The sequence below is a fragment of the Chionomys nivalis genome, chromosome 21 (genome assembly GCF_950005125.1).
Source record: "Chionomys nivalis chromosome 21, mChiNiv1.1, whole genome shotgun sequence".
Lineage (NCBI taxonomy): Eukaryota > Metazoa > Chordata > Mammalia > Rodentia > Cricetidae > Chionomys > Chionomys nivalis.
This window is the reverse complement of record NC_080106.1, coordinates 45,761,326-45,770,570: the sequence shown is the minus strand read 5'-3', so window position 1 is coordinate 45,770,570 and position 9,245 is coordinate 45,761,326.

Sequence of the window (9,245 nt, the reverse complement as noted above, 5' to 3'; positions counted from 1 at the left end):
GACAAGGCTCAGGGAAGCTGAGACTTGGGAGTCAAAGAACTTAGCATCCTGGTAAGCAAATCCAAACAAAAGATTGTTGCCATACGTCCCAATTATTCCACAGCTAGGAAGAATGTTCATCAAAGAAAACCAGATTTTCTACAATATTAGAAAGTGTCTTTGAAAGTAGTGTTCAGTCAAAGACCCCATGATATGCTGCAAATTCCAGTACTCAGTAGAAATGGAGCAAGGTGCATGAGCCATCCCTACAGCACAGATGCTGTAAAGGGAAGAAAGTTACCTTTTGGTACCTTTATATTAATAAGAAAATGCTTTTAACTACTAGCCAAGGTCTGCACAAAGTCTTTTTGCTGTGGAATAATCCTTCTGTATGCTGTGTAAATTACACTGTGATTGGTTTTAAAAAGAAGCTGCCTGGCCAATAGCTGGGCAGGATAAAGTTAAGTGTGAAAGCCAGACTAAGGATACTGGGAAGAAGAAGGATGCGCTCAGAGGAGTCACCAACAAGACACAAAAAGGAAACATGCAAGATGAAAGAGAGATAGTGCTACATAGCAGAATGTAGATTAATATAAATGGGATAACTTAAGTTGTAAGAGCTAGTTAGTAATAAGGCTGAACTATCAACTGAACATTTGTAATTAATACTGAGTCTCCTTGCCAGTTATTTGGGAATTGGCGGGTGGGAGAGAAAAGTCAGACTACATCTTTTAGGTTATTTGCAGGGTTGTGTATAAAACTTTCCTTCTTTTAAGTCAAATTGGAGTTGGGTGATGAACAGAGAGTTTGTTCTTTCCTTGCATAGCCATCTTTGCTGAAGACAACACTTACATTTTCCCCAACCACCCTGAAGAAGGCAGAAGGCATGCCATCATTTTACCAGGAAAAAAAAATCCCAAGGGTAGTTTAAAATATATCTATGATACTAAGGATCACTGTCAATAACTTGCAGAAATACTAAATTAACATGTGACTTGAAATCTGAATACAAAGGGTAAAGGTTTTGCAAGATTTTAGGATTTAAAAATCACGGGCAGGGAATGTAATGTGCAGAGAAATTTCTTGCTTATGATGCACAAGGCCCGAGGTTCAATCCCCAGGACTGTGTGAAACCAGTCATGGTAGCACAGACTTGTAAAGCCAGCACCCACACTGGGTGTGGAGGCAGGAGGTCCAGACATTCACCATCACCCTCTGCTACAGAATGCGTCTCAACCCAACCTGTGCTACATGAAAATCAGTTTCCCACCCAAAAGCGATACAGGGGGAAATATAACTTGGGCCCCCAAAATAATTAAAGGGCAAAAAGTTATATTATTCCAAGATATAAAATATTGGAATCTATGAGTCATTTTCTGTTTTTCTAATTGCAATAGGAGCTTTAAAAACATTAAAAGGAAATTATTTTGATGGTGGCATGTTCAGAGACTTGCTGAGTAATCTTCCCTCTGAAGCAGATATTTTAAAGACAGGACTTTCTCTAAAACTATTGGGAGGAGTCCTGAGCGAGTGAGTGTGTGTGTGTGTGTGTGTGTGTGTGTGAGAGAGAGAGAGAGAGAGAGAGAGAGAGAGAGAGAGAGAGAGGCACTCTGAGCACAACAGCTCTTCTTCTGCACTAATCCCAGATCCACTCCTTACTCAGTTCCTAAGAGGTAATCCACATAGATTAAGAAATGAAATAACCTTTTTTTTCTTGTCTCTTTTTCTTTGGCTTGGAGAACTATTTTTAAATTAACATTTCCTGTCCTCTCCCAAGAACCCTGACAATTTTGCAAGCCATTGTTAAAGGCCTATAATCTTTCCCATATTCATCCACCACTGTTTTCAAGACACACAACACCCACGTGAAGGCATCACCGTGTCAAGTGCTGTAAGAAAGACAAAAATGAACCAAAGCAGCTGCTAGACATGGGCTTCATGTTCAAGAAAATTCTACAAAGGAGAGAGAAGCGTTTTGCTTTTGATAAGAATTTCAAGTTCCTAAGCTCTGTTCAGCTATTCAAGTCTTGTTTGCTGCATATCAGCATCAAGCTGCATTTCAAACAATGATTTCTTTGGGGCTGCATGCTTGTCTTGTTGTGCAACACCTATTTGTTGGCATCAACTGCAGCAATGTTCTGGTAATTGTCTCCTCTTTTGTAAAGGAAGAATACAAAGCACTTAGGAAAAATAGCAAGCATTGACCAATAAGCCCTTTACACACACACACACACACACACACACACTCAGAGAGAGAGAGAGAAAAAAAAGGGAAACAGACATACCACACACACTCAGAGAGAGAGAGAGAGAAGAGAGGGAAATAGACATACACACACATACACAAAGAGAGAGAAACAGACAGACATACACAGAGAGAGAGAGAAAACCAGACAGACACACACATACACACACAATAGAGAAAGAGACATACATGAGAGAGAGACATGTGTACACACACATACACACACAAGAAAGAGGGAAACAGACCCACACACAATAGAAAGAGAAATAGACAGGCAGGCAGAAGACAGACAAGAGAGAGAGACGGAGAGAGAAAGAGAGAGGAGAGAAACACACACACACTCACATGTACATGAAGAAATATCAAGAAGACATTTTCTTTCACTGTCTTTCAGAGAAGAATCCTTCAAAACATATCTAACCAAAGATTTTTTTTAAGTCAATCTAGTATTTGTAAAAAGAGTTTATTTGTTTGTCCTTTAGGTATAACACTAAATTGTGCAATACACAAAGATGAGAATGCAAAACCCACAAGACTCTGTTTTGTCTTCCCAAACAGCAGCAATGGCCCGCTAAAGCAGTTCACATGACTACGAATCAGTTCAACTGATACACTGTTGATGAAACTTTAAAATAAAGATCTAAGTCTAAAGATCTTAGTTTCAATGACACAAATGTCCAGACTATAACTTTGTAAAATAGCAGATAAGGGTAAAAGGAGCTGCAGGCCACTTCCCGGCGCCCGGCTCCCAGCCACCTGGCTAGCTTATGCCCTGAAATAACAACACACAAATTGTATTCTTTTAAACACTGCTTGGCCAATTAGCACTATCCTCTTACTGGCTAACTCTCACATCTTGATTAATCCATTTCTAAAAATCTGTGTAGCACCACGAGGTGGTGGTTTACCAAAAAGGATTTTAACTGGCATCCATCTTGGAGAGGAGAGCTATAGCGTCTGCCTCACTTCCTTCTTCCTCCCAGCATTCTGTTCTATCTACTCTGCCTATCTAAGCTGCTGTCCTATCAAAGGCCAAGGCAGTTTCTTTATTAACCAATGAAAGTAACACAAAGACAGATGACCCTCCTTCATCAGATAGGACTACATATTGTCTCCCAATAATCAAAGAGATACTTGACCTAAGAATAAACCACAACACTCATAGTCTGTACAGCCCCCTCAGCTAACATAACAGACAAACCAGAAATAATTTCTACCTTTTGGTTAGTGGTTATTTGGGGTTTGTTATTTGGATTTAGAAAAAAAACTGCTCTATACATACCTTAGAAAAACATAGTTTTGCAAAGACTTTGAAACCCTTGAGAAAGTATGGAAGGGGGTTTATTGCTGATCAGATTGTGGTATCTTGTTGAATTTCTCTCAAACTTTAGGTCAAATCAGGTTCAATTCAGCACCTACAATTTATTGCCTCTCAAAGATTATTCAGACCTGACAAGTTTCAGGATGCCGGTCAAGACTGTGCACACCCAAGATCACGCACATTTTGCCACAGAAAGTAACTTATAGATACACCCTGCTTCCTCAGGTCTCCACTGGAATGTGGTCTGTCTTCAATTTCCAGGCTACTGGCCACCTCTGGCTTCTTTGTACACAGCCCTTCCCTGGCCTTTAACAGCTCACCATGTCTGGAACCCCTCCAGCTATGTTAGAGCAAGTTTAAAAAGCCTTGGTCTCCTTAAAGCAGAGGGACTTTTGTAGACTTTAGGGAACCACAGGATCAGCTGACCCGAATGAAACAACAGCCTGGGGAAGCTCCAGACTCTTCAAAAACCCACAAATTACCCGCTGACAGTTTCCTGTGTGCACATGGACAGCAATTTCCAATGGTACAACCCACTTCTCTGTGAAATTTTGCTAAGCCTTTGCCATGTCAAGATTTGTTCTGGGTGAAGATACACTAACATGCTTTGTGCCCTTTGCAGCATCTCAGTTGTCTACAGAAGAGCCTTGAACATATCTGGACCTCAATAGTATTTATTAAATTAATTAACAGTTTCTTGCCTTGTAAAGCGAGTGATATTTACAAACTAAAAGACATAATAAATCACAGAACTCTTGGTCAAAATACCAATGGAGCCATCTTTGCCCATCGTTAATTTACCAGAGTCAATTCCCATTTTGCAACATGCTAATCAATGAAACTTACTTCAAATGGAGTGTTAGTCAGCATTTCTTACCTGGTCATACAATAGTATACACTTCCAGATGCTCAGTCTTAGTTTACGAATTTGAACTGCTCAACGTCTTATAACACAAGATGGTCCTGGGCTCCAGCTAAATGTATTGTTAAGCACAAACTCCATCATTGCTGATCCTCTATTTATAAAGTTACAAAGACAGCCTCTAAAGGAGGGAAGAGAGATGGGTGAGATGGAGAAGGGGGCACCACCAACCTAAAGGTGCATGGCTGAGCTGGACGTTAGTGCGCCCAACAATCCCCTGATGGGGAACTATGATTAAAATATCTGATTCCATTACTATACAGAAAAACATCCCAAATCCATGTCAAAGCAATAAGAGCCTTTTGTTGCCTCATTCATATCCCACAGGTAGAAGCTTGGTAGCAATTCAATAGGGTGGTTTTAGGTCATGATTTCCCATGAAGTTGTCGTTAAAACACTGACCATCTACTGGGTGTGGTGCACACCCTTTAATCCCAGAGCTTGAGAGGCAGAGGCAAGTGGATCTCTGTGAGTTCGAGGCCAGTCTAGAGAGGGAGTTCCAGGATAGCCAGGGCTTTTACACAGAGAAAACAAAACCAAAATCAAACAAGAACATGAACCATGGTTGTTTATATCTGCAGGCATCCCTGTGGGTAGAGATTCTCTAAGATTGCTCACTCACCAGATCCTGGGATTGGCAGGAAACTTTAGCCATGTGGGCTTTTCCTCAGGCAGTGTCAGAGGCCTTCCAAGTGGCCTGCTGCTCCTGACACTTTACCTCGGAATTCACACCATCCTTCTCGTGACACTGATCTTCCTGAGTCAGCTGTACCAGTAGGGAAGCAACTGCACATGGCTGGAAACACCTTGGGACGTTGGCCACAGGTGGTCACCAGTTTATGCTTAGGCTCCTGGGACCCAAGGACACAAAGTAACTTTGCAGAGGTCCTACAATGAGTTGTGGACCTGGGATTTAAATAAACCCAGCTTTCTCAAGACCCCGAGCTTTAAACCACTGTACACACTTCTTCTGCAAATAATCTAATACTCAGAGACAAAGACATTTATCCACATAGGGAACTGTTTAAAATAATAACAAGAATGCAAAATTAAAAAAAAAAAATCCTGGAGCCTACCAATAGACTTAATTTGGCACAAATTTCTGACTCCAGCTTCCTTCATCTCTGGACTTAACTTGTCAGGTTTATAAACACAGGTGTACTCGTGCCAGAATTAATCAAGTATTCCATGGCACAGTAAAAGGGGGCACAATCTGAGAAAGTTTAGTTTAGTAAAATAAACTGACTTCAAAGCAAGCCAGATGTTTTCCATGCTACCTTTTTAAAAGAGAGGCGGAGATTCCAGCCATGATAATGAAACATTCCGTCCTTGTCCTCTCTAGGAGATGGAGGCCAGGTCTGCTTTCTTCTACTTCTTTACAAGACACTAAAAACCAAGGCTGGGTGATTAAATGCTGCTATAAATCAGTCCTGGGCACTGTGGGCTGTGCAAACACAGCTCAGAGTGAGGACTCAGAACAAAGGGAAAGGGCATGGAAGAATTGTCTCCACTTGTATCCACGTGGCGACACCACACAGGGCCTTGCTGTGTTCCCTTTCATCAGCATTGGTGTTTGGCTAGGACCATGAGGGCACGAGTCTTATTTATTCTGTAGTCTGGGGATTATGGAGTATACTGATGACTGAGTCACCTGGAGAAAGCCTAGAGACAATACCTCAGTGCAGAGGGGAGTCCCCAGAGCCCTGCTCACTACACCAGGTCCTAACTTTGTAACTCCATGACTTCTGAAGACCCACCTATGAGGGAGGAAGGCATTAGAAGTCTCTCTAAAGAGCGTGTTATGACTGTTTTCCCAAGTCCCAGCTCCCTGCTCCTAGAACCTCCGGAACAATACCCCATTGTTCAATGGAAATAACAATCTCAGAGCTTCAAGCGAATAGTTCTTTTCAACTCTGGCCATCCCGAAAGCCTTGCCCTGTGTTTCTTTCTCTCTAATGAAAGCAAATGAAAAGCAGGCCTATCACAGGCTGAGATCCACCAGTAAATTAAAGCCATTCCCCACTCCGCACTTCCCAGCATCTTTTCATATCTGCAGGCCAGGCTGCAAACTTAATCATTTTCATTCACTGCAACTCCTGTTTCAAAGCATTGGGACTGGAATAAATTAACCAACTCAACTGGCCTTTATTTCATAAAAATCCCAGCATTATTTCTTTAGAGAGTGTTTCATGGAATAGACAGTATATTTTTTACAGAAAAAAAAAACTCGTTTAGCAAATGGGTAAAAGAGCTACAACAGTGTTCAATAAGATTTCAAAGGATATAGAGAAAAAAAAAAGAGGCAGTGTGTTCCAGCACAATAAAGCACTTTGAACCGTGCAGGGTCCTTGATCTAGAAGGAGGAGAAGGAGGAGGAAGAAGAGAAGTTGCTGTTGTTTGTGGGAGTTTTATATGACAGTCTCCTGAAATGTATCTAGCAAACTAAAAATGTGAAGAGTGGAATACTGAACATCATCTACCCCCATTCTGCCCCTGCTCCTACTCTGTTTTCTATATTCAGATGCCAGCTCTCAGAAATATGTCATTTCAAACCATGTGTCACTTGTATCTGTAGGAAAAACACACACAAAAGACCCTCCCAATCTATCATAAGAGCCAAACGAAAGTTTTGTTTGGTTTTGTTTTTAACATTGTGCTTTGGGTTGAGGGTATTGGATGGAAGTATAAAATAAAGATGAAAAATGAGAATAACAAGAGAGGCAGAGCCTCTTATGAAAGAAAAGAGAATGTGTCGAGTAAGTTTCGAAGTGGAAAACTGGCCTTGGTCCCATGCACAGCCACTTTCGCGAGACACCCGAAAGCCTATTGTAAAACTGGGAGCTTAACTCTAGGCTCTTGACTCTATGGGGTCCTTCTAAGGATAAATTCTATTCCCAATTACGTTTGTAGTTTTGAGTCTTTTTTTTCCTATGGAGCATCCTTAAATTGTCTAAGATGTAGGGCCTTTAAAATCAGGAGTCATTTCTGCTTCTTGTGTTTTCAGAGATCTGCCTTGCAAGCACATCACCCAGAGCTAGTCACCGGTACCTAGGCAGTGAAACCTTCATGGCTTCACACGGGACTCTGAAGAAGACTCAGATTCCCCACTGGGTTCTGCACAGCCCTCCAGACAGGCTCTTTGTTCTTTAACAACAAACCATTCCACATTCTCTCTGACCTGTATCACAGTCAGCAGACTCCCCGTCACAGCCCCTCTGAGATATCAAACTGTCTCAAAGCCTTTGCCCATTTCCTCTGCTGTAAACACAGGCTCCCTCACCGTCTCTCCCTCACCCTTTCTCCCTCACTCCACCCTGTTTTCCCTCTCCCACGCCCTCCTTTCTCCCTCCCCCACCATTCTTATTACTGCCTCCAACCAGTCTTTTTTAGAAGGAGTTCTGTGGCGCCGTCTGGAAATTCTCAATGATCTGCCATCCCTCTACCCATCACACCCATTCTTTGGGTTCCACATCACACCCCACTCTCATAGCCTTTATTCAAATTGGACTCATATATGTATTTCTTTTCTTTTTTTTTCTAATGTGCTTAATAGGCCCATCATTCCAGTGCAGTCCAAGCCCTCAGGAGGCAGTAATGTTTGTTTGATTTGCTGTTGTGGACACAACTCCTAGTTGGTGCCTGGTATGTATTACATGTGCCATAAAAACACATACAAAGGACGGTCCGTGACTCATACAGCATAATAAATGTTCCATTAACTGAACTTAAACCTTTAAGGAGCAGACACTAATAAGATTAAAAGCAATAACAACAATCTGCTGGAAATCTTAACATGCCTTTAAAATTGACCATTTGGATGCAATGTAAGCTTTTCCTGGCAAGCTGGGGCTGTATTAATGAGTGGTACACGCTGCACCTTGTATAAGCTCTGGATGCTGTTCTTGGCCTCTGCTCATCATTAGCTCACCAGCGACTGCACTCATGTGCCTGAAACTGCTGTGCTCTTGAATTCTGAGTCTGCTCTCTCTGTTTCTTTTGGGTTTTCTATCGTTGCTGGCCTGTCAAATTGCCACGTTTTGGAGAAAGACCCTTCAGCAACTCACTACCTTCTTCTGTTTGGATGCTTCAATCTGTTTATGAGCTGGGAAGTTAGATACTAATCATGGAACAATGTGGAGAATAGAGCAGTAGACAGGCTTCCCGGACACCTGACAGAAAGCTCAGTGAACAGAACAACCTCTATTCCAGCCTCTATCTTCATGGCAGTGGCTGCTGAGCTACAGGAGTCGGCAAGGCCAGCATCCCATGAGAAGGCCCCTGTGCCGGGGCTACAGGAGTCGGCAAAGCGAGCATCTCCTGTGATGAAACAACCACGTGGCAGAGCCCCATGGCCATCCCAGCTCTGTGTATTTCCAGGCTAAAAGACACAAAACAGATGTAAGCTTAAATATTTGTGCAAAAGTATGTAGGAAAATAATACGTTTGGATTATTTTGTAGAGAAAAGAAAACTATTTTGTACGAAGGATGTGCATCAGGAGTTAAATGATTGAGAAACTTAACCAAAACTAATGGCAAGCATCCAGAGCAGGAAACTGGTAGATTTAGCTAAGAATAGCACATGTTTCATTCATTAATCTCCCAACAGCCAATAACCAAGTTAATGACTCCTCAATGAGAAAAAAAAAAAACCCTTCTGAGTCTGAAGAAGGTAAAATTGAAGAACAGATGAAAATGGAGACATTAAATTTGTGACTTTTTGTTTTTTTAAGGATGAGTCACTGTGAATCTTCTCAATGATTGATCACAATGCGTGAGA